Source organism: Rhinopithecus bieti, unplaced genomic scaffold (assembly GCF_001698545.2).
Source record: "Rhinopithecus bieti isolate Rb0 unplaced genomic scaffold, ASM169854v2 scaffold_5626, whole genome shotgun sequence".
NCBI classification, from domain to species: Eukaryota; Metazoa; Chordata; class Mammalia; order Primates; family Cercopithecidae; genus Rhinopithecus; species Rhinopithecus bieti.
In genome coordinates this window covers 1,165,228-1,187,393 of record NW_016805666.1, presented here as the reverse complement: position 1 = coordinate 1,187,393, position 22,166 = coordinate 1,165,228, and the positions used below count along the sequence as shown (strand labels likewise).

At 40.3% G+C, this 22,166-nt stretch overlaps 1 long non-coding RNA gene across 1 annotated transcript in view; it reads right to left on the bottom strand.

Moving 5' to 3' along the window:
* Positions 1–4,578: 4,578 nt before the first annotated feature.
* The window catches only part of LOC108530452 (uncharacterized), a 53,154-nt gene continuing 35,566 nt past the window's right edge, over positions 4,579–22,166 (bottom strand). The window contains exons 2-4 of the long non-coding RNA XR_001885835.1: positions 16,147–16,368; positions 5,276–5,453; positions 4,579–4,838 (exon numbers count right to left, since the gene is read on the bottom strand). This is a non-coding gene — a long non-coding RNA (uncharacterized LOC108530452). The remainder of the gene's footprint in view (positions 4,839–5,275; positions 5,454–16,146; positions 16,369–22,166) is intronic.

Genomic DNA, 22,166 nt, shown 5'->3' with positions numbered 1-22,166 from the left:
TGAAGGCTGACAAATCCTGCTGAAGTTAGTCAGTGACTTTATGACAAATCTCTGCCTGCTGTTAGAAATGTGATATCATGCAACACAATATTTAGATGTTTGTTCTCCATGATGCGAAAGTGAGTACTGAATTTTCCCCCTTTGTAAATCATTTGGTTGTTTGTAGACTCAAGCCTTTTAAAGAGAATAACAGAAGCACCCTGTTAATTTGTCATGGAAACTGATGAATCCGGACCCCACAGTCCATTAGGGAGACAGACATGTATGCAGGTAAATTATGATAAATGTGATACAATAAGGATATGATTCTAGTTATATAGGACTATCTTATAGTTTACATCACTTTTTCATATCTATTAGTTTATTTGATCCTCACATTGTGGTGTGCATGCCAGGAATGAAAATCCTGTTTCACAGATGGGGAAATGGAGGAAAAGAGAATTACATGTCCTGTTTAGCCTGAGTCATAGCTGAGAATTAAACCAGTGCACTTTCTCTCTTACATGGTGTTCATTGCTTGCCAAGTCAGAAAGGGATTCTTTTATGCTTGACTCTAGGAGAGCAAGCAAGACACTAAAAACTTGATAAAAGAACAAACAACAGAACAGGTTGGTTTAATAACAGATTTATTTCCAGTGTCAAGTGTTCTGCCATTTTCACAATACCGATCAATTTCCCAGAGCATCTGAGCAGAAAGACCATCCATTCTAGCTTCTGTGAAATAGATACGATCTTTTGCATCTTGATTCTTTAGAGACCTTCCTCACAAAGAGTAGGCCCCATTTATGGTTGTTCCTCATTACTCTTATGGATGATGCGTTCACCTGCAAGGGCACCGTTCTTATAAATAACAAGATGGCAATTAACACTCTCCTCAACTCTTACGAGTTAGAAGCCTCCCAGGAACATCCATTTCAGGAACTTCCATTTCAAAGGAAATGCCGTCAATAGGAAATAGTTATTTAATTTCCAAGCAGGCTGAGAGCTTTTCTATTTGAGAGCTTCTACACAAATGTAAGTGGATTATTATATTAATCATTTTAAATAAAGCAGTTGAGGCAAGAAACTGCCACAGAATAAAAACAAACCAAAAAACCCACCCCACATCAAGAAAAGCACATTTAAAGCAAATCTTAACAAATGAGTCCTTGAGTTTTGCTGCCCCCTGCCCGTGAGACAGATGTATTTGCTAGGAAGCCCTGTGACCTTATTTGGTCACCCCCATGTCTTGTAGTGCAATAGAGAGAAGAAGCATGAGCTTGGTATGGCAGAAATTTTGTGAAGTTTGGAGCAAGACTCCAAGACAGACTGGTTATCAGAGAGTAACCCTTTGTTACTAACATCACTGGACCAGAGAAAAAGATGCCTCTTTCTAGACAATCCATTTTCTCTCCATCAGAGTTCTCTCTGTGAAAGAACACCATTGGTTCCAACATCAAGACACTGTGAGAAAAACGGCTGTAAAGCTTTTGAAAGCAGCTAGCTACCTTGGGAGGTTTTATTCACTAAGCAAAAGACAAACTCCATTTTGAAGTTGTCAGCATGGACCAATAATGATACTTAGATAAACTCTACTACGGGTGAATTAAAAATTGGTGTAATAGATTTACTAATTTCCAGAGAGTTTCAACTGAGGCAACTTCAATTTGTATCATTGGATTTCTTCACAAACTCTGTGCTGTCATCCCAGGTAAAGTGATCCCAGCTTAATCAACAATAGTCTTCTTATAGGCAGTTTATGTAGGAGATGCTGCTCATCACTCACAGCCACATGGCAAGGAGAACACAGATCTGCAGTAATGCATGTGGACCATTTCACATAGTTGAAGTGAGGAGATGCTCACGCACATCCCAGCCCACTTCCTTTAGAAGCCAACCAAACACTGAAGAAAGCGCTATTTGAAGTGTAAAACTGCCCACTATGGGCTATTCATGAAACTTGTAGTGAGCCAAACTTCTCTTTTGCAATAATTTAATCAAATGCATACAAGGGTTTGTCTTTAGAGGACTTCAAAATGATGTCAGATGAACACTTAGGGATGCTGGCTAGAGAGTTCAACTCTAAGGTTTCCTCCAACCCTGAGGTTTTATTATAAAGTTATCCTATGCTTTCTTGCTCTAGCTCTGCTCTTGATTTTGGTAATCTGAAAAAAGAAATTGGAAAGTCCTTTCTGACTTGAGAATTTTATGGCTGTTCTGTTCTTTGAGATCAGTGGAAAGCATTACCTTGCCGATAAATTCACTGGAGGCAAGTCACACTCACCTTGGCACAACTGATTATTCCTTTCTTAATAGAAAGTCAACATCTTCTTCACGAGAAGAGCTATTTGTATAATACATTTTCTGAAACCTCCATGATTTGAGAAATACAAGATTCTTTTTCATGTCCTTTCAGTATAAGGAAGGATTTCTCAACTATCAATATAAACTCAGGCCAGAAAATGGGGAATATGGAGATAATAAACAAAGTTCACCCCAATTCCATTTTCATAACACAGCTCTTAAGGCTTGTCCACCTTGTCCATACCATATCCATAGTGTCTTGAACAGTGCCTTGGCCATAATGGGGCCTTAGTGCTATTTGGTAAAGGAATTAGTGAATGAATTATAATTTTGATATGTTTTCTTTTAATCCTTTCCCTCATGCATATTTTTCATAGCTATGTTCATGAGGTTTATGATGGCTTTTGTACCTTGCTTTGTCTTTGTTTTATGTGTCACTGTAGAAAACATGCTCATTAGGGCCATACAGTCCTCTTAATCATTGTCTCTAATGGCTGAGTAATATAGCGAGCACTTTCTAAGGTAGCTGCCTAAAGATTCATCATGTTGCTTACAGAATTGGTGTTTTCCTTAACCCTAGCAGTGTTCACACATAGGCTGGATACTCATGTATCAAGTGTGAGTTGAACTAGATGCATGGCTTTAAGACCACTTTCTAGTCTAAGACTTACAAACTTGGAGGACCAGGCATTTTGCAAAACTAACAGGCTTTCACAAAACATCACTATCAGGAATAAAAGCATTTCCAAGAACCACCCCTTCCCACTCACACATCATATTCCTTGATACCCACTACTAAGTTTGTAATGTAAATTTGAAAAACAGTGGAGCATTACTTCCTTAGAAATAGCCACGAGTTCAGAATTTCCTTTGGATTAACAAGTAATAAGTAAATTCCTATGTGTCAGGTACATTTTGAGATGACTAAACCTCAATCTCTGATCTCACAGTGTTCAGTTAGCAGTTATGAACACTGTATTAGGCATTGAGCATACAAGGATGAGAAAATACCTCTGCCCTGTGGAACTCAGAATGGACAATGAGAGAAAGGAGTTGAGGACTGAGATATAAACAAATAACCAAGAGAAAATAAGGTAAATGCTATAGAAGAGGCATGTGGAAGGGGCTGCCTCGACTCCCAAGAGAGCTAAGTTAATTCTGTATAATGTAGTAGTATCTGAGGTCAGAAAGCCAAGATATGTAGACTAACAACCTTTAACAAGGAAGAAAGAGTTAAATGTCTCAAGGGAGGATGGAGGAAACTGGGAGTTTTTTTCATAAGAAAGAAGTTTTTTTTTCCCCCGAGAAGTGTCCAAGAAGGATCCAGTGCCATGGGGCATCCAATTACACCTTGACAAGGGTTATGACTGGGTGTGAGGATGGTAAAAGGGTTCTATTATGATAGAATAAATCCGGTATATAGTATCTGTATTTAGATCCCCAGGACATGGTGTTTGCCTTTGTTTCACGGTTTAACTTTTTATTTTATTTTATTTTTTTTTTTGCCTTTTCATAGCCAGAGAAAGAATTCACAGCGCAGTCAGCACACCAGTGGGTCTGGTGTTGGTTTGGTGTTGGTTTAGGAATGCATAAGCTAAACTGGTCCACCTTTGGCTGTGCTCTCCTTCCTTTGGAGCCAGACCAGCCGACCTGGCATCAGCACTAAAACTGTGTCCAGAGCCTCCTCCCTGCTGCTGCATGCCCGGCAGCCCCGCTTTTGCCTGGCCTAATGTACCTCTCTGGGAGACAGTGTGCACTGGCATTTCTTCTCACTGGGACATTACCTGCCTGGGCCCCCGGTAAAGAGCAAATCTCTATTAGAAGAATTCGGAATGGTTGCGGGACTCAGGAGCAGATGGCCTTCTCTCTCCTCTGGGAGGGAAGAGACGACCCCCAGAGGAGAAAGAGAAGTTTTCTCTTTCAGAATGGTAGAAAAATTACCTTCATAGAGGCGGCCATAGATGACCATGGCAGGCAGTGCTCTTGGAGAAGGTCCATGGCAGACTGTGATGCAGAAGTGGACACGAAGGCCACAGCAGAAAGTGGCCCATACACACCATCATGGCTGTGGTGTGTATTCTGGCCTGACACATGATGCCAGGCCAGAATCCTGAAGGTACCAACAGGGACCCTGAGCTTAGTAGAAACCCTCAGTCCTAGCCTTCTGATTCCAGATTAAATAAGACAGTGGTAATAAAAAGTAATAACAGCAAACATATAGAGCCTTTTTTATGCACCAGGCCCTGTTGTAAGTGCTTTTACATACACAAATTCTTTATTCTGTTTAGTCTTTGTTGCAACTTTATGAGGTAGAAACAACTACAATCCCCATTTTAGAGAAGATCTATGAAAATAATGCCTGTAGTAGAATAAAAGCTTCTTTATATGAAGCACAGAGTCTTAGTTCTAGTAAACCTCCCAGGGCTTTTGTGGGGTTCGGATGGGATCACATCTGCAAAGCTTTTGTGAATACTTTAAAGTGCTGTCCATACATGAGGGAGTCCCACTGCATCACGGTTTCTCCTGCATTTTCCTTGTCCATTTGCTCTGAGCACCTACAAGGTGAATGGCATAAAGTCAATACTACAAGAGAAATCAGTGGAAGAGACTCAGCACCCCGTGAGTGATTGCAAAGGAAGGAAGATGGAGTAAGTGCCAGGAGGACAGCCCAAATAAGCTTTAAAACAAAAATTAAAAACCCCAAATCTTCTTTCCTGATTAAGAGTGGGGTGGAGGTCAGGAAAAGGCCTCTAGGGGAGATTGGTTCAAAATTAAACTTCAAAGGCTCAAGAACTCTGTGCTGTTCTGCCTTCTTCCCAGTAATGACCTACCACTGAACATCCTGTGAATTCTTTCTTTTTTATTTTGTGTTTTTGGTATTTTACATCATTTTAAGAACATGTTTGAAGCCCCAGATGAAAACAACTCTGTCAGTCCTATTTGGTCATTGCAAGCAGACTTAAGCCACACAAACTTCCAGGGGCACCATTACCTGTTTATGAACAACGGACAGTCAGGCCGATGAACCATGTTATTGTCATTCCACTCGCGTCTCTCAAATCATTTCTCATCTCGACTAATCAGGGGATAAAGTTGATCCTTCTCCACTTTCCGCCTCCATACTCATTTCAGTTCCCTGCAGTTTCACGCTGGGCTGGGCTGTTTGAAATCTAGTATAAAACACCCGAGAAGAGCTATAATTTTCAAATTTGCCCATGGGTAATGTGTGTAGTAAATGTAAAGTACTAGCAATTTGGTTGTTTGAGATGCAATGATTTTTTTTTTTCACGTCAATGTGTAGGGTCTAAGGCAGGCACAGGTTTCCAGAGGCAACATATATCACTGCTGGCCAGACTGCTGGGAGTCCACGGGGGTCACCCAAACAAGGAAGGGAGGAGGCAAAGTGAGGAAACCAAGGGCCCCCTCAATGCTGATCCCTGTGGAAGTTTTAACACAAGACAGTGGGAGAGGGGATACCTATAGGGCAACTACTGGCTGGTTACCTTGAGGAGTCCTGAAAGGATGCCTGGCTTCCTTCAGAGGATTGACCATGGCCTGGTATCTGACCCCCAATGATGTAGGCTCAGGATTGATTTTATTACCACAAGGAGTGTGTGCTCTTCCAGGGCAGACTCATACTAACCAAACTCACAACACTGATGCATAAAACTACAGCTTCTCAGGGAAGGACCATGGCCACAAGGCCCAGACCACATACCTCAGTGTACCAGGACTGTCTCTTCCCAGAAGAAAGCCTCCCTGGGAAGTTAAACCTTATATCAGGAGGCTGCTTGCTGAGAATGAGTTCATATCAAGAAGAATCTTACAAGGAAAATAGTGGCATCAGACTGGCCATCCACCAAAGGCCTAGGTCTGGACGCTAATCATTTTCCTGCCCCAAGACAATGCCTGCATGGACACTCATAGTTCTCCTCTCTGTGACATACTTTAGCGATGCATTTCTGACTAGCCATCCCATTGTCCATGTTGGCTGAGGCACCAAGTTCTGGAAAATCCTGTCTCTGTGGTTTGAACTGCTTGATGTTTACTGGGTGAACAACTCTGCTTCCCAGACTTTAGAAGAGTCATGTCCCTCAGCTTTTTGGCTGCCTTGCCTATGAGGGGAGGGGTGGTTGGTGGACTCATTGTGGGATAGAGTTTAGTCCAGGGAAGGGGTCTAAGGGCCAGTACTTTGACCCTAAATTTTCTGGTTGATTTGACTGCAGATTTTCTGGGTGAGTGTATGAACTTCAGAAAGTTAACATCTCTGAAACTGTGACTATATTTCTGTCTTAGCAGCTAGGAAGTGGAGAACCAAATTTGTGGCTTTTTCTGGCGACAGTGTAAGATCATGAGGCACACATTAACTGTGCTGATCTGAGGATCTCTGGCTTTTTGTTTTTGTTTTTTATTTATTTTTTTTCCTACAATCTGCTCAACAATTGTTTTATACTTTTATATTTTTGTAAGCTGTCTCATACAAGCCTCATTCCATAAACAGAATTGAGAGCTCAAAAATCTCAATGTGCATGCTGGCAATGAATTTCTATATATAAAAGAGAAATAGTTGTAAATTTCTTGGGACACTTGAGAAAGAAAATGTAATTTTGTGAAGTTATTTGAACTCCTCAGATAGAAAATGCAATTTTATAGTCCTATGTGAGTACAACTGCCTTATCTATGAGATTTGGCTGAACTTCTTGCATATGAGGGAGAAAAACGGTGAAGATGGAATGGGAGTCGGGAGGACTTTATGCACACAAGGAGGACTTTGTGCACATTGGGAGGACTTTATACATGGGGGCGAACTTCATGTGTATCTCCTGGGTACAATGGGAGTGTAAAGAGGGCCAAGAGGGTTAGAAGTCTCAAAGAGTGTCCGATTGAAAATGAAGGACTTCAAGGAGGAGCTTTCTAGGAACCTTACTTCTTTTCACTGGAAATGTGAAGCTCCTTGCTTCATGGGGTTTGCAGACTGGTTGTTTCCCTGTGTTGGGACCATGGAGATATCTAGCCCAAATTCATTGCAAAAATGAAGAAACTGAGGTCCAAAGATAGGATGTAACTTGCTCAAAATCACCAACATTTAGCAGCCAAACTAGGGTAGAATCTGGGCTGGGGGTCCACAGCACAGCTCATTTTCTCCAGGCTCCTGCCTGACACTTCTCCTACCTATTTCCAGTTTACTCTCTGTTTAATTCTGCACTACGAATGTACCATTGTCCTTCCCTCCCCTCACTCCCAGATCAGAGACAGAAAGATGCCTTCAAGGAATATTTTGCAACAGACCAGATTCGTGTATTTGATTTAGGGAATAACTTCAGTGGCAAGTAAGATTTAAAAATGGCATAGATAACATACAAAATCTGTTTTCTATCAAGCAGTAAAAAACTCAGAGGGGGACAGTCTATTGCTGGCACATCATCCATACATGTTGATGGTGATTCTAGGACCTCCTGTGTAGCTCAGTCATCCTTTGTGTTTATGTGACCTACGATGGTCTCAGGATGCCTCCAGGAGCACCAGCCATATTATTATTCTAATTAAGAAGCATAGAGAAGGGGTTTTGAGTGATAATCATGACAGATGGGAGGCAGAACTAGATTGCAGCTTTGACTCAAATGGACAGAGCAGGGTGTGGAGGCTCACATCATGAATTTTAGATCCAGAACGACTGCAAGAACAAACCAGCAATCCCGAGAGGACCCACAGACCCTCTGAAGGAAGCTTACTGCTTGTGCAGGACCTGGGAGACATCCCAAATACTGTGAGTGCCTCAACTGCAGAAGTGGGAAAGGGAGAACCTCCGTCCCTGAACATACACCTCCACTGGGCCAGCAGCATTTTTCCCACTAGGGAAAATGAAAAGTCTAGTTTGCAGGAAAAGTTTCCTACCTTACCTGGAGCTGAGTCAATCTGGAGAGCTGAGTGAAATGCAGAAGTAGAGGAAGCAGTGGGAAAGGCCCTGGGAGCTTGCTGCATCCCCAAGCAGGCCATTCCTGCCTGGCACCACAGGGATCCTTTGGGAGGGTGGCCAGAGGCAGTGGGGGGAATGCCATAGAGAGAAGAGTCTCCAGCTGAACTTTGTAACAATTTGAACCGGGCAAGAAGCCTCCTGGCCAGAACTCAGGGGAGGGTATGCAAATCCAGTGTGCAGACTCCACAGGCTGGTGAAGAGCCAAAGTCCTGTTCTTTCGAAGCTGGGAGGTGGGTAGCCTGGGGCAAGTTTTTAGCCCTGCTTGCCCACTGCCTGGAAACAGTACTGTTAGCTGGGGGCATGGTGGGAGTGAGACTAGCCCTTCGGATTGTGTAGGAGCTGGGAAAGGGCTGTGACTACTGGCTTTCCTCCACTTCCTTGACAACCTGCATGATTCAGCAGAGGCAGTCATAATCCTCCTAGGCACTCAACTCCAGTGATCTGGAAATCTTACTTCAATCCCCCATAGCAGCCACAGAAAGACCCGCCTAAGGAGGGTCTCAGCTCAGACACGCCTAGCGCTGCCCCCACCTGATAGGCCTTCCCTGTCCACCCTGGTAGCTGAAGACAAAGGACATATACTCTTGGGAGTTCTAGGGCTCCATCCACCACCAGTTCTTCTCCATAATACCACAGCTAATGCTCTCTGGAAGGCACCACCTCCTGGCAGGAGACCAACCAGCATAAAAATAGAACATTAAACTATCAACGCTAAGGAGCCTCGCAGAGTCCATTCCACCACCCTACCACCTCCAACAGAACAGGTGCTGGTATCCATGGCTGAGAGACCCATAGACAGTTCACATCACGGGACTCTGTGCAGACAAGCCCCAGTACCAGCCCAGAGCCAGGTAGACTTGCTGGGTGGCTAGACCCAGAAGAGAGATAACAATCACTGCAACTGTCTCTCAGGAAGCCACATCTATAGGAAAGGAGGAAGAGTACTACATCAAGGAGGGACCACCCCATGGGACAAAAGAATCTGAACAACAGCCTTCAGTCCTAGACCTTCCCTCTGACAGATCCTACCCAAATGAGAAGGAACCAGAAAACCAACTCTGGTAATATGACAAAAGAAGCTCTTTAACACCCCCCAAAAATCACACCAGCTCACCAGCAATTGATCCAAACCAAGAAGAAATCCCTGATTTACCTGAAAAAGAATTCAGGAGGTTAGTTATTAAGCTAATCAGGGAGGTACTAGAGAAAGGCAAAGCTCAATGCAAGGAAATAAAAAAAAAACAATACAATAAGTGAAGGGAGAAATATTCCAGGAAATAGATAGCATAAAGAAAAAAATAATCAAAACTTCAGGAAACATTAGACACACTTATAGAAATGCACGATGTTTTGGAAAGTCTCAGCAATAGAATCGAATAAGTAGAAGGAAGAAATTCAGAGCTCAAAGACAAGGTCTCCAAATTAACCCAATCCAATAAGACAAAGAAAAAAGAATAAGAAAATATGAACAAAGCCTCCAAGAGGTCTGGGATTATGTTGAACCAGTAAACCTAAAAATAATTGGTGATCCTGAGGAAGAAGAGAAATCTAAAAGTTTGGAAAACATATTTGGGGGAATAATCAAGGAAAACATCACCAGCCTTGCTAGAGACCTAGACATCCAAATACAAGAAGCAGGAAGAACACCTGGGAAACTCATCCCAAAAAGATCGCTGCCTAGGCACATTGCCATCAGATTATCTAAAGTTAAGAGAAAGGAAAGAATCTTAAAAGTTGTAAGATAAAAGCACCAGATAACTTATAAAGGAAAACCTACCAGATTAACAGCAGATTTCTCAGCAGAAACCCTACAAGCTAGAAGGGATTGGAGCCCTATCTTCAGCTTCCTCAAACAAAAACATTATCAGCCAAGAATTTTGTATCCAGTGAAACTAAGCATCATATATGAAGGAAAGATACAGTCTTTTTCAGACAAACAAATGCTGACAGAATATGCCATTACCAAGCCACCACTACAAGAACTGCTAAAAGGAGCTCTAAAGCTTGAAACAAATCCTGGAAACGCATCAAAACAGAATCTCTTAAAGCATAAATCATACAGGACCTATAAAACAAAACATAATTTAAAAAGCAAAAACAAGAAACAAAGTAAACCAAGGTACACAGACAACAAATGGCACGATGAATACAATGGTATCTCACATCTCAATGCTAACATCGAATGTAAATGGTCTAAATGCTCCACTTAAAACCTACAGAACTGTAGAATGCGTACGAACTCAGCAACCAACTATCTGCTGCCTTCAGGAGCCTAACCTAACACATAGGGATTTACATAAACTTAAAGTAAAGGGGTAGAAAAAGGTATTTCATGCAAATGGACACCAAGAGCGAGCAGGGGCAGTTGTCCTTACATCAGACAAAACAAACTTTGAAGCAACAGCAGTTAAAAGAGACAAAGAGGGACATTATATAGTGGTAAAAGACCTTGTCCAACAGGAAAATATCACAATTCTGAACATATATGCACCTAACAATGGAGCTCCCTAATTTATAAAACAATTACTAATAGACCTAAAAAATGAGATAGACAGCAATACAATAATAGTAGGGGATTTCAATACTCCACTGACAGCACTAGACAGGTCATCAAGACAGACAGTCAACAAAGGAACAATGGATTTAAGCTAAACCATGGAACAAATGGACTTAACAGATGTATACAGAACATTTCATCCAACAACCACAGAATATACATTCTATTCAAGAGTGCATGGAACTTTCTCCAAGATAGACCATAAGATAGACCATATGATAGGCCATAAAATGAGCCTCAATAAATTTAAGAAAATTGAAATTATATTAAGCACTCTCTCAGACCACCATGGAATAAAACTAGAAATCAATCCCAAAGGGAACCTTCAAAACCATGCAAGTACAAGGAAATTAAATAACCTGCTCCCAAATAAGCACTGGGTTGAAACGAAACCAAGATGGAAATTTAAAAAGTCTTCGGACTGAACAACGATAGTGACACAACCTATCAAAAGCTCTGGGATACAGCAAAGGCAGTGCCAAGAGGAAAGTTCATAGCCCTAAATACCTACATCAAAAAGACTGGAAGAGCACAAACTGACAACCCAAGGTCACACCTTAAGGAACTAGAGAAACAAGAATAAACCAAACCCAAACCCAGCAGAGGAAAGAAAATAACCTCAGCAGAACTAAATGAAATTGAAACAAACAAACAAAAAACAATACAAAAATTAAATGAAACATAAAGCTGGTTCTTTGAAAAGATAAATAAAATAGTTAGACCATTATCAAGATTAATCAAGAAAAGAAAGAAAATTCAAATAACTTCATTAGGAAATGAAACGAGAGATATTACAACTGACACCACTGAAATACAAAGGATCATTCAAGGCTACTACGAATACCTTTACACACATAAACTGGAAAACCTAAAAGAGATGGATAAATTCCTGGAAAAATACAATCCTCCTAGCTTAAATCAGGAAGAATTAGATACTCTGAGCAGACCAATAACAAGCAGCGAGATTGAAATGGTAATTTAAAATTTTCAATAAAAGATCCAGAACTGCATGGATTCACAACAGAATTCTACCAGACATTCAAAGAAGAATTGGTACCAATCCTTTTTTCACTATTCCACAAGATAGAGAAAGAGGGAACCCTCCCTAATTAATTCTATGAAGCCAGCATCATGCTAATACCAAAACCAGGAAAGGACATAACCAAAAAAGAAAACTACAGACTGATATCCCTGGTGAACATAGATGCTAAAATCCTTAACAAAATACTAGCTAACTGAATTCAACAACATATCAAAAAGACAATCCACCATGATCAAGTGGGTTTCATACCAGGGATGCAGGGATGGTTAAACAAATGCAAGTCAATAAATGTGACAAACCACATAAACAGAATTAAAACAAAATCACATGATCATCTCAATAGATACAGAAAAAGCATTTGACGAAATCCAGCATCCTTTATGATTAAAACTCTCAGCAAGATTGGCATATAAGGGATATGCCCTAATGTAATAAAAGCCATCTATGACAATCCCACAGCCAACATAATACTGAATGGGGAAAAGTTGACAGCATTTCCTCTCAGAACTGGAACAGGACAAGGATGCCCACTCTCACTACTCCTCTTCAACATAGTACTGGAAATCCTAGCCAGAGCAATCAGACAAGAGAAAGAAATAAAGGGCATCGAAATTGGTAAAGAGGAAGCCAAACTGTCACTGTTTGCTGAAAATATGATCGTTTACTTTGAAAACTCTAAAGATTCCTCCAGAAAACTCCTAAGAACGATCAAAGAATTCAGCAGTTTCCAGATAGAAGATTAATGTACACAAATCAGTGGCTCTTCTATACACCAATAGCGACCAAGCAGAGAATTAAATCAAGAACTCAAGCCCTTTTACAATAGCTGCAAAAATAAGTAAATAAATAAATAAAATACTTATGAATATACCTAACCAAGGAGGCAAAAGACCTCTACAGGGAAAACTACAAAACACTACTGAAAGAAATCATAGAATACACAAACAAATGGAAATTCATCCCATGCTCATGGGTGGGCAGAATCAATATTGTGAAAATGACCATACTGCCAAATGCAGTCTACAAATTCAATGCAATTCCCATCAAAATACTACTAGAATTCTTCATAGAATTAGAAAAAGCAATTCCAAAATGTATATGGAACCAAAAGAGAGCCCACATACCCAAAGCAAGACTAAGCAAAAATTACAAATCTGGAGGCATCACACTAACTGATTTCATGCTACACTATAAGGCCGTAGTCACCAAAACAGCATGGTACTGGTATAAAAATAGGCACATAGGCCAATGGAACACAACAGAGAACTCAGAAATAAACCCAAATACTTACAGCCAACTGATCTTTGACAAAGCAAACAAAAACAAAGTGGGGAAAGAACACCCCTTTCAAAAAGTGGTCCTGGGATAATTGGCTAGCCACATGTAGGAAAATGAAACTGGATCCTCATCTCTCACCTTATATAAAAAGGTAGGTTAAGGACTTAAATCTACGACCTAAAACTATAAAAATTCTAGAAGATAACATTGGAAAACACGTCTAAACATTTGCTTAGGCAAGGATTTCATGACCAATTACCAAAAGCAAATGCAATAAAACAAAGATAAATAGTTGGAACTTAATTAAACTAAAGAGCTTTTGCATGGTAAAAGGAACAGTCAGCAGAGTAAACAGACAACCTACAGAGTGGGAGAAAATCTTCACAATCTGTACATCTGACAAAGGGCTAATATCCAGAATCTGCAACAAACTGAAACAAATCAACAACAACAACAACAACAACAACAAAAATTCCATCAAAAAGTGGCCTAAGGGGAGGCTGAGGTGGGCAGATCACTTGAGGGCAGGAGCTCGAGACCAGCCTGACCAACATGGTGAATCCCCGTCTCTACTAAAAATACAAAAATTAGCTGGGCATGGTGGCACACACCTGTAATCCCAGCTACTCGGGAGGTTGGGGCAGGAGAATTGTTTGAATCCAGGAGGTGGAGGCTGCAGTGAACCGAGATCATGCCACTGTACTCCAGCCTGGGTGACAGAGCAAGACTCCATGTCAAAAAATAAAAAATAAAAATAAAAAATAAATAAAAATAAAAGGACTTAGGACATGAATAGACAATTCTTAAAAGAAGATATACAAATGATCAACAAACATATGAAAAAAATGCTCAACATTACTAATAATCAGGGAAATGCAAATCAAAACCACAGTGGGTACCACCTTACTCCTGCAAGAATGGCCATAATAAAAAAAATCAGAAAACAGTAGATGTTGAACGTGGTGATCAGGGAACACTTCTGCACTGCTGGTGGGAATGAAAAACTAATACAGTCTCTATGGAAAACAGTGTGGAGATTCCTTAAAGAACTAAAAGTAGAACTACCATTCGATCCAGCAATCCCACTACTGGGTATCTATCCAGAGGAAAAGAAGTCATTATACAAAAAAGATACTTGCACATGCATGTTTATAGCAACACAATTTGCAATTCAAAATCATGGAACCAACCCAAATGCCCATCAATCAATGAATGGATAAAGAAACTGTGTTTTATATATACTTGAATACCACACAGCCATAAAAAGGAATGAATTAATGGCATTTGCAGTGACCTGGGCAAGATTGGAGACTATTATTTTAAGTGAAGTAACTCAGGATTGGCAAACCAAACATGGTATGCTCTCACTGATATGTGGGAGCTAAGCTATGAGGATGCAAAGGCATAAGAATGGTACAATGGACAATGGATTTTGGGGACTTGGGGGGAAGGATGCAAGGGGGGTAAGGGATAAAAGACTACAAATAGGGTGCAGTGTATACTGCTCAGGTGATGGGTGGACCAAAATCTCACAAATCACCACTAAAGAACTTAGTCATGTAACCAAATACCACCTGTACCCCAACAACCAATAGAATTTTTTTTAAAGAAGCATAGAGAAGGGTAAGAAGCACAGTAGCATGTGCAATCTTATTCAGACTCCTTTAAAGAGCTTCTTAGAACCAGCTCCCTACAAGTGACTATGTCAAATGTTTACTTTAATCATAAGGGAGGCTGGGAAATATAGTTTTTAGCTGAGTGTTTTATTGACTGAATAAAATTGGAGTCTATTCTAAAGGAAGAGAGTAGAGTGGATATTAAGCAGAGAACTTTCATTCTCTGCCACTTTTATGACAATGGGTAAATTAATTAACCTTTTAAAGTTTACTCATCTATACAGTGGAAACTAAATAAGGTCGAATATGAAAAGTACTTAGCAAAGTATCTAGCACAGAGGAAGTGCTAAAAAAATAGACTATCCAGAATATAGAACAGTATTAGCTTTTTATAGGACATAAAAAATTTCCCACCATCACTAAGATGGCAGTGAGAACTATTTTTGGAAGGAGGAAAGAAGTTATAAAATTTGGAAGGCAGATATTTTATTTCATTTTTTCATCCAGCATGTTGGGTGATGAGTTTTCTGAGGTGTTCTGGAAGCTTTTGTTTTTCAGGGGACCTCCTTTAGGAGAATTGTGAAAGCAAATGTGGGTCCTCTGCTCAGCCATCACCTCTTCCCAGAAGACGTCTCTGAACCATCAGTCTGGGCTAAATGCACCTCTAGGAAATCTCTCTTTACATGTCTGCCTCTCCCTGGCTATGAGCTATTGAGAATAAGAGCTGTGTCTTAGTCACCATTATCTTCCAAGGGCCCAGCGCAGTACTAGGAGCATGGTAGAAAGTCAATAAATGCATATTGCATTGAGAGTAGCGGCTTTGGGCTAACTCCTTTAATATCTTCCTTGGCCAGATGCAGAAAAACCTAAAGCTTTCATTCCTAAAATCCTTCTCTGTTGGAGGAGTCTTCTGAAAAATGAGACAGTCATTCAAGTTTCTCCGTGCTACACTCCATCAGGGAATGTGCAAAGCCCTGAGAAGCCTTCAAGTTATCATTGGAAATTACAAATGTGAAAGGATGGGCATGATACTGATATTTTCAGGATCATGGCCCTGGTATATGTCCCTGGAAGTGAGTATTGTACAGGGGATTCATACTGAACCTAGAAATAGAAGTTCTTGGGCCTAAATTTTGATTCTGCTACTTGGTTACTAGGATAATGGAAGAGACCAAGTTAATATTTTGTCTTTGTCGTGGGCAGCTGAAAACACTCATGGATGGGAAGAGCTTTGTACTGAATGTGAGGGACTGCCATGGCTGTGACTGTTGGTACTCATGAAAACAGTACTGGCCTCTAATATCCACCTTACTGAATGTATTAGTTTGCTAGGGCTGCTGTAACAAAGTACCACAAACTTAGTGGCTTAAACAACGTAAATTTATTGTCTCACAATTCTGGAGGCTGGAAGTCGGAAATCCAGGGATTGGCAGAATTGGATCCTTCTGAGGGCTGTAAAAGAGAGTCTGCTCCATGCCTCTCTCCCATCTTTTGGTGGCTTGCTGGGAACCTTTGGTGTTTCTTGGCTCATAGAAACATCACCATGATCTCTGCTTTCATCTTCACATGGCGTTTTTCCTGCACATGTCTATTTCCATCTTCAAATTTCCCCTTTCTGTAAAGAAACCAGTCATATTGGATTAGGGTGCACTCTAAGGACCTAATTTTAACTTGATTATCTTCGTGAAGACTGTCCCTTCAATTAGCATTACATGCTAAGGTTCTGGGAGTTAGGATTTCAACATACAATTTTGGGGGACATAATTTAACTCATAACACTGGGGATTGTGAAAGGTCAATAAATAGATTATTCTTGATCTGAAAATGAAAGTCTGAACTTTAACTCCATTTAGTTCCTGGTGAATGTGGAGGCTACAGCCACCTTTTCTAATTCAAGTTTCAGTACTTGCTAACTCTGTCCTGTTTAACTTCTTGAGTGTCAGTTTTCTCATCAATAAAATGAGAATCTTAAAAACATTCTGCTAAGGTTGTTGAGATTATCACATGCGATGGCATATGATAAATGACCATTCCCTTTCTTCGCAGCACTGTGAGATAAAGTTGAGAGAACAGAAAAGGGGTGGTGGTTGGCACTAGGCTTCATAAAGCAGTGATGTTACTTTTCTAGCTATATTGTTTTGTGAAGAGCTATTTGAGTTTGACGCTTTGGAAATGGAAAGGAAGCAATCAGAAAGCTTTTTGAGCTGACAAGAGACAAGCTCTTTGATAATCCATCATCTTAAATTACCTACCCTGGATCACGCCCTGCTATTTTTGCTGATGATTTCACCAATAATGACTTCTATTAACTTTCAATGTGCCTTTTTTTTTTATAAAGAGATGATTTGTAAATAAAAATATCCTCCCAGACTCTGTTTATGACCTTGAAAACTATGAGATTTGATTTATCATTCCAATACTTTGCACTTTCACAATACATGATCAAAATATATCCAAAAGGGAAGCTTGAGTAAGTGGCCTCACTGTGATGAGGTGGAAGATGACTCTGAAATAATCTAATTCAATCTCCGCATTTTTCATGTGAGGAAACTGAGGAACAGATGAGGAGACTTTCCTGAGGTTGCTCAGCAGGCAGAACCTGGACTTGAACCAGGGAGTCCCACCTCTCAGTCTTTACAAGTTCCTTTACTTTGTGCTCTGGGCTAATTAATGTTTTAGGCAGGGACAGTTCTGCTTTCTGGGTCTCAGTTCCCACTTGCAAGAGGGACCGGAGCAAGATTCTGGTCTGGCATTGCTTCAAAGAGCCACAGTCAGGCAGCTCCTACATGTCCATCCTGCTTCTCAAAGCAGCAGGTCCTCCCTCCTCTCCCGCTCAGCCCACAACCCTAGTGTCAGCCCTGTGGCAGCATAAGATGGTAGAACCTGACCCAGCTTATAGTGGTGACCTTCAACTTCATCCAGAAATCAGTGGCTCTGGAAGAGTGTTCCCTGTGATAGATAACAACACACAAAACTAAACCATGTTAGTGAAAATGGCTATTGTGCAGTGGAGTGTGTAAACACTCTTCAGACTGTGGCAAATTGGAATCCTGCCCATCTTGCTAGTGGAGTAACCTTGGTCAAGTTAGGTTAAATCAAACTAAGCCAAGTTATTCAACTGTTTCATTAGTAGTGACAATAAAAATATCTAAGGGAGAAGGTTGTTTTGAGTATTAAATGAGATAATGTAGGTAAAGCACCTGCAGAAGACTTAGCACATGGGAAACATATTAGTAAAAATATTTTACAAGAGAAAATCGAAGGGATTCAGTGGTTTTTAGCCTGTTCTAGATCTGCTGGAAGTGATCTCCCCTACAATACACATACATGTGCAAACGTACAAACAATTTGGGGAGGGCGTGTTAGAATATTCCTGACACCCATATAGAGACCTTAGAGGCCCATGGATTTCTGCTTAAGAACTCCTGAAAAAAAAAAAAAAAAAAAAAAAAAAAAAAACCTCTATAAGTCTCTGTTTTATTAGTTATTCAGTGAAATTTCTTAAGTTTGCCTGACAACTAGAGAAGCTCTATCTAGATGTTCCATAAATCAACTGAATCATAATGTTGTAAGAATAATACTCTTTGGCAAGGGCCTGAAATAGAGTAAGAGTAGGAACTTTGATGGAAGAAATAAAAAGTCCCAAATTTCACATTAAATCAGAATCCAGTTAGCAGTTATCCAAAAATAAGAAATAAAGTGCCTCATTATGATTCTACAAAATTAGAAAATGCCAAATGTGAGATGTTAACAGTTTTTAGAGTCTGAAACCCGGAGATGTCAAAGTGATCTCCTGGCCTTCTGGCCATGCTGTCCCTGACCCTGACAGTGACCATGACCATGGCTTTCCATTTGCATGGGATGAGCCTGCCCAGGGCTGCTCAAGCCCCTCTGCTAATAGAAGTGCTAGGTTATTTTGTTCCCGAAGATGCCCTTTGTGGAATTAGGAAGAGTCCATTTAACTAGTTGGCTCATTTGTTTGTTTTCAAGAATCTTTAACCAACTCTTTTCTGAAGCTCATGGTTCTAATCTGAGTGAGACTGTGCTCTACTTAGACACTCCTTGTTGATAGCAGACATTTACTGAGACCCTCTGTAGTGCAGAACTATGTGTTGAGCTGTGTTTTGAGGGATGCAAAGAGAAATGGTCCTCTGTGTTTGTTTTTAGTGTGAACTGAATTTTCTGGTTTATACTTTCTCTGTTACATGCTCTTCCTGGCTACACTTTCACTCCAAATATTTTATTTGCAACACTCAGAAAGATTGTGAGGAATGTCTGATGGTGCTTTTTATTCCTACTTTACAGGTGAGCCTGAATGCACGTTACTCTGGGCCATAGTAAAAAGAAAGTTTAGGTACCATTATTTCAAATGCAACCACTTTCCACTGTACAGAATTGTCCTCCATTTGCTTGGTTTAATATGACAGAGACCATTATGCACAACTGGCTGTAATGGAAGGCAACACAGAGGAACCGTGAGAGCTCAGAGATCAAAAGAGATCCCTTTCAATGGTCTGAGGGGAAGGATCAGAGGAGACTTTGGTGAGGGGAGCTTGTTGGCTTTTCCCTGTTGACATCTCTAATAGAGATTGGGGGAGAAGTGACTGAGCAATCTCTTTACTTCTTCCAATGTCAAGAAGACTTGTAGCTGATCTACATCTAAGTATAGCTGTAGCCAATTCATATCTTGTATAGCACAGGCATGGTTAGTTTTCTGATAAAATAATTATTCATTCATAGAACAAATATTTATTGAATACTCCTTTTAGTTACCATTCTCAGAGTAGGAGACACTATGATCACAGTAATGACTCCAAATCTACAGATGTGTGTGTGCACACATACGCATGCATATACATGTATGTTTCTTTTTCTGCTGAGCCAATCATTTCTATTTAAGTACCTATCCATGTATCCATATTAGTTCCTGGGCCATACAAAAGAACCACAAACTTATTCTCTTACAGTTCTGGAGGCCAGAAGTCTGACATTAGGTGTCAGCTGAGTTTGTTCCTCTGGGGGATGAATTAGCCTTCTTTCCTCTTTCCTGGCTTCTGGTGTTTGTGGCAATCCCTGACATTCCTTGGGTTGTAATTGCATCACTCCAGTCTCTGTATCCATCTTCACATTGCCTTTCTCTCTGGGTCTGTGTGTCAAATCTCTTATAAAGCCACCAATCATTATATTTATGGCCTAATCTAAGTATAGGATAATCTCATCCTGAGATTCTTAACTCAATTTTATCCACAAAGATCCTATGTTCAAATAAGGTCACTTTGGCAGGTGCTGAGGCTTAGGACTCAGACATGTGTTTTTGGATGACACTGTTTAACCCACTGCAATGTCCAGATGGGACCTAGCTTCTCATCTTTGCTTTGAGATGACTGATGCTTTCTAATGAACATTTATATTATTTGTAGCAGTAACACTATGAAAGAGATACTCATTTCAGAGAGTGACATTCCCTGTAAAAGAAGGGAAAAATCTTAGTTGAATAAGCGAGGAGAAGTAAATGAATAACACACCACAAATGATTTACCTGCAGCAGCAATTTAAAGGATATTCCTGTGGATTCATCCCTCAAGTATAAAGTGCTCCAAACCTCTAGAAGAGTGGTGTGACTGTAAGTGTCTAGGTACTACCTATTACATAAAAATCCAGGATTGCTCTCATGTCAAGTGCCTGGACTTGTTTTTCTTAAGAAGTCTTAGATAAAATATTTTTTGTTACACTGTGAAAATCAATGTGTGTTTTAGACAGTGTGTTCTTTTAAGCCTCTATTTGCCAAAAAGAACAGGGCCCTTGAGTTACATTGGGTCATAGAGATCTCATGTAAGTGGGTTGTGTACAATGAGGAAGACAGGTGACTAGGATATGAGCTCATTTGGCATTGTGGAAAACTAGAGATTTAGACAATCAGGGTTTGATTGGAAACTTTTCATGTTAATGTACAGTCGCTATAGATGTTTACCTTGACTTGAGTTATCAAAGGAAAATATGAATGTAGCTAAATTGTCTTCAGTGGTTCATACATTTAGGTTGATGCATTATTGCTTATTTTATGCCCAGGATGAAACAGGAAAGGAAACTCAGCAATATTTAGACTGGGATTGTGGTTTCAATTTTTTAAAGGATAAAAATGGTGCGGAAGCCTTTGGGGAAAGAATGACTATTTATGATAAATAAAAAATTTTGCTCTTTTTTTTTTAAAAAATCTGTTCCCTGGAAGTCAGGTTTATTAAATGATTTAGCCTCTTAGTTTTCAACCTCAAATCACCACATGACTTGTGGTCACCTCAGAAAGTATACATGACAAGCCTAATGCTTTGTGAAGGTTTTCTGTAGTGCAAACCACTTTTGGACAACAGTTTATCCCTTCACCTGAGGACAACAGATTAAAAAGTAAGAAGCAGCCATGACACTTCACCAAACATCTTCTCCCCTTTCTTTAAAGGATGTTGAAGGTGACTAATGGGGTCTGACATGTTTTTGTTATGTATGAAATAGCAAAATGGCAAATCCTAACGTTTGCTTCATCTGAGGACACTTTTACACCTTATGCTTTACCTTGTCAGCTTGAATTGATATCAGGCTGGGACGGGTCATGACTGTTCCTTTGATTCTCTGTCACGGCTAAAAATGCTCAGATCAGCTGTTTAAATGTGTGGTAAAATATGTGAGACCATGTGGTGTAGTGAAGAGGACACTGGAACAGCTGCCAAAAACCTGGGTTCCAGTCTTGACTTTACTAGTGTGCAAACTTTAAAAAACCAATAGAAATCAGTAGATATTTGTTGAGCACTTAATATGTGCCAGGTCTTGTGCAATAGAAGAGCAGAGAGACAACTAAGACATGGATCCCGCAGAATGGTAAAATGTTGAGGTACACTCATAAATATAACTTCAGTATGAGGGACAGAGGTTTATGCCACAAACAGTACCACATTAAAAGCTATATCAAGTCAAGGAGGGAGAAATTTCTTAGGTTTGGGAAGATCAAGGAAGATTTAATAAAAGAGGCTGATCCGTGAGCTGAGGCTAGAAGGTGGGGTAGGATTTGAGCTTGTGGTAATGGGCGTTGTGGGTGGGGAAGACAGCTCAGACAAAGTAAAACATGTGATCAAGCTCAGGGAGATAGTAAAGCACACAGCACTGTGGAGACTGATGAGACACCTGTTAATTGCACATACAGGGGTGTAAGCGGGTAGTGCAGTGGGCTGAAAAAGTCAAAGCTACAAAAATATTGAAGCTAAGTTCTCTGTTGAAATTGATCTATTAGAAGAAGAAGGAAGAAGAGACAAGACAAAGAAGAAAATAAAAGGATGGATGGAAGGAAGGAAGGAGGGAAGGAAGGAAGGAAGGAAGGAAGGAAGGAAGGAAGGAAGGAAGGAAGGAAGGAAAGGAGGGAGGGAG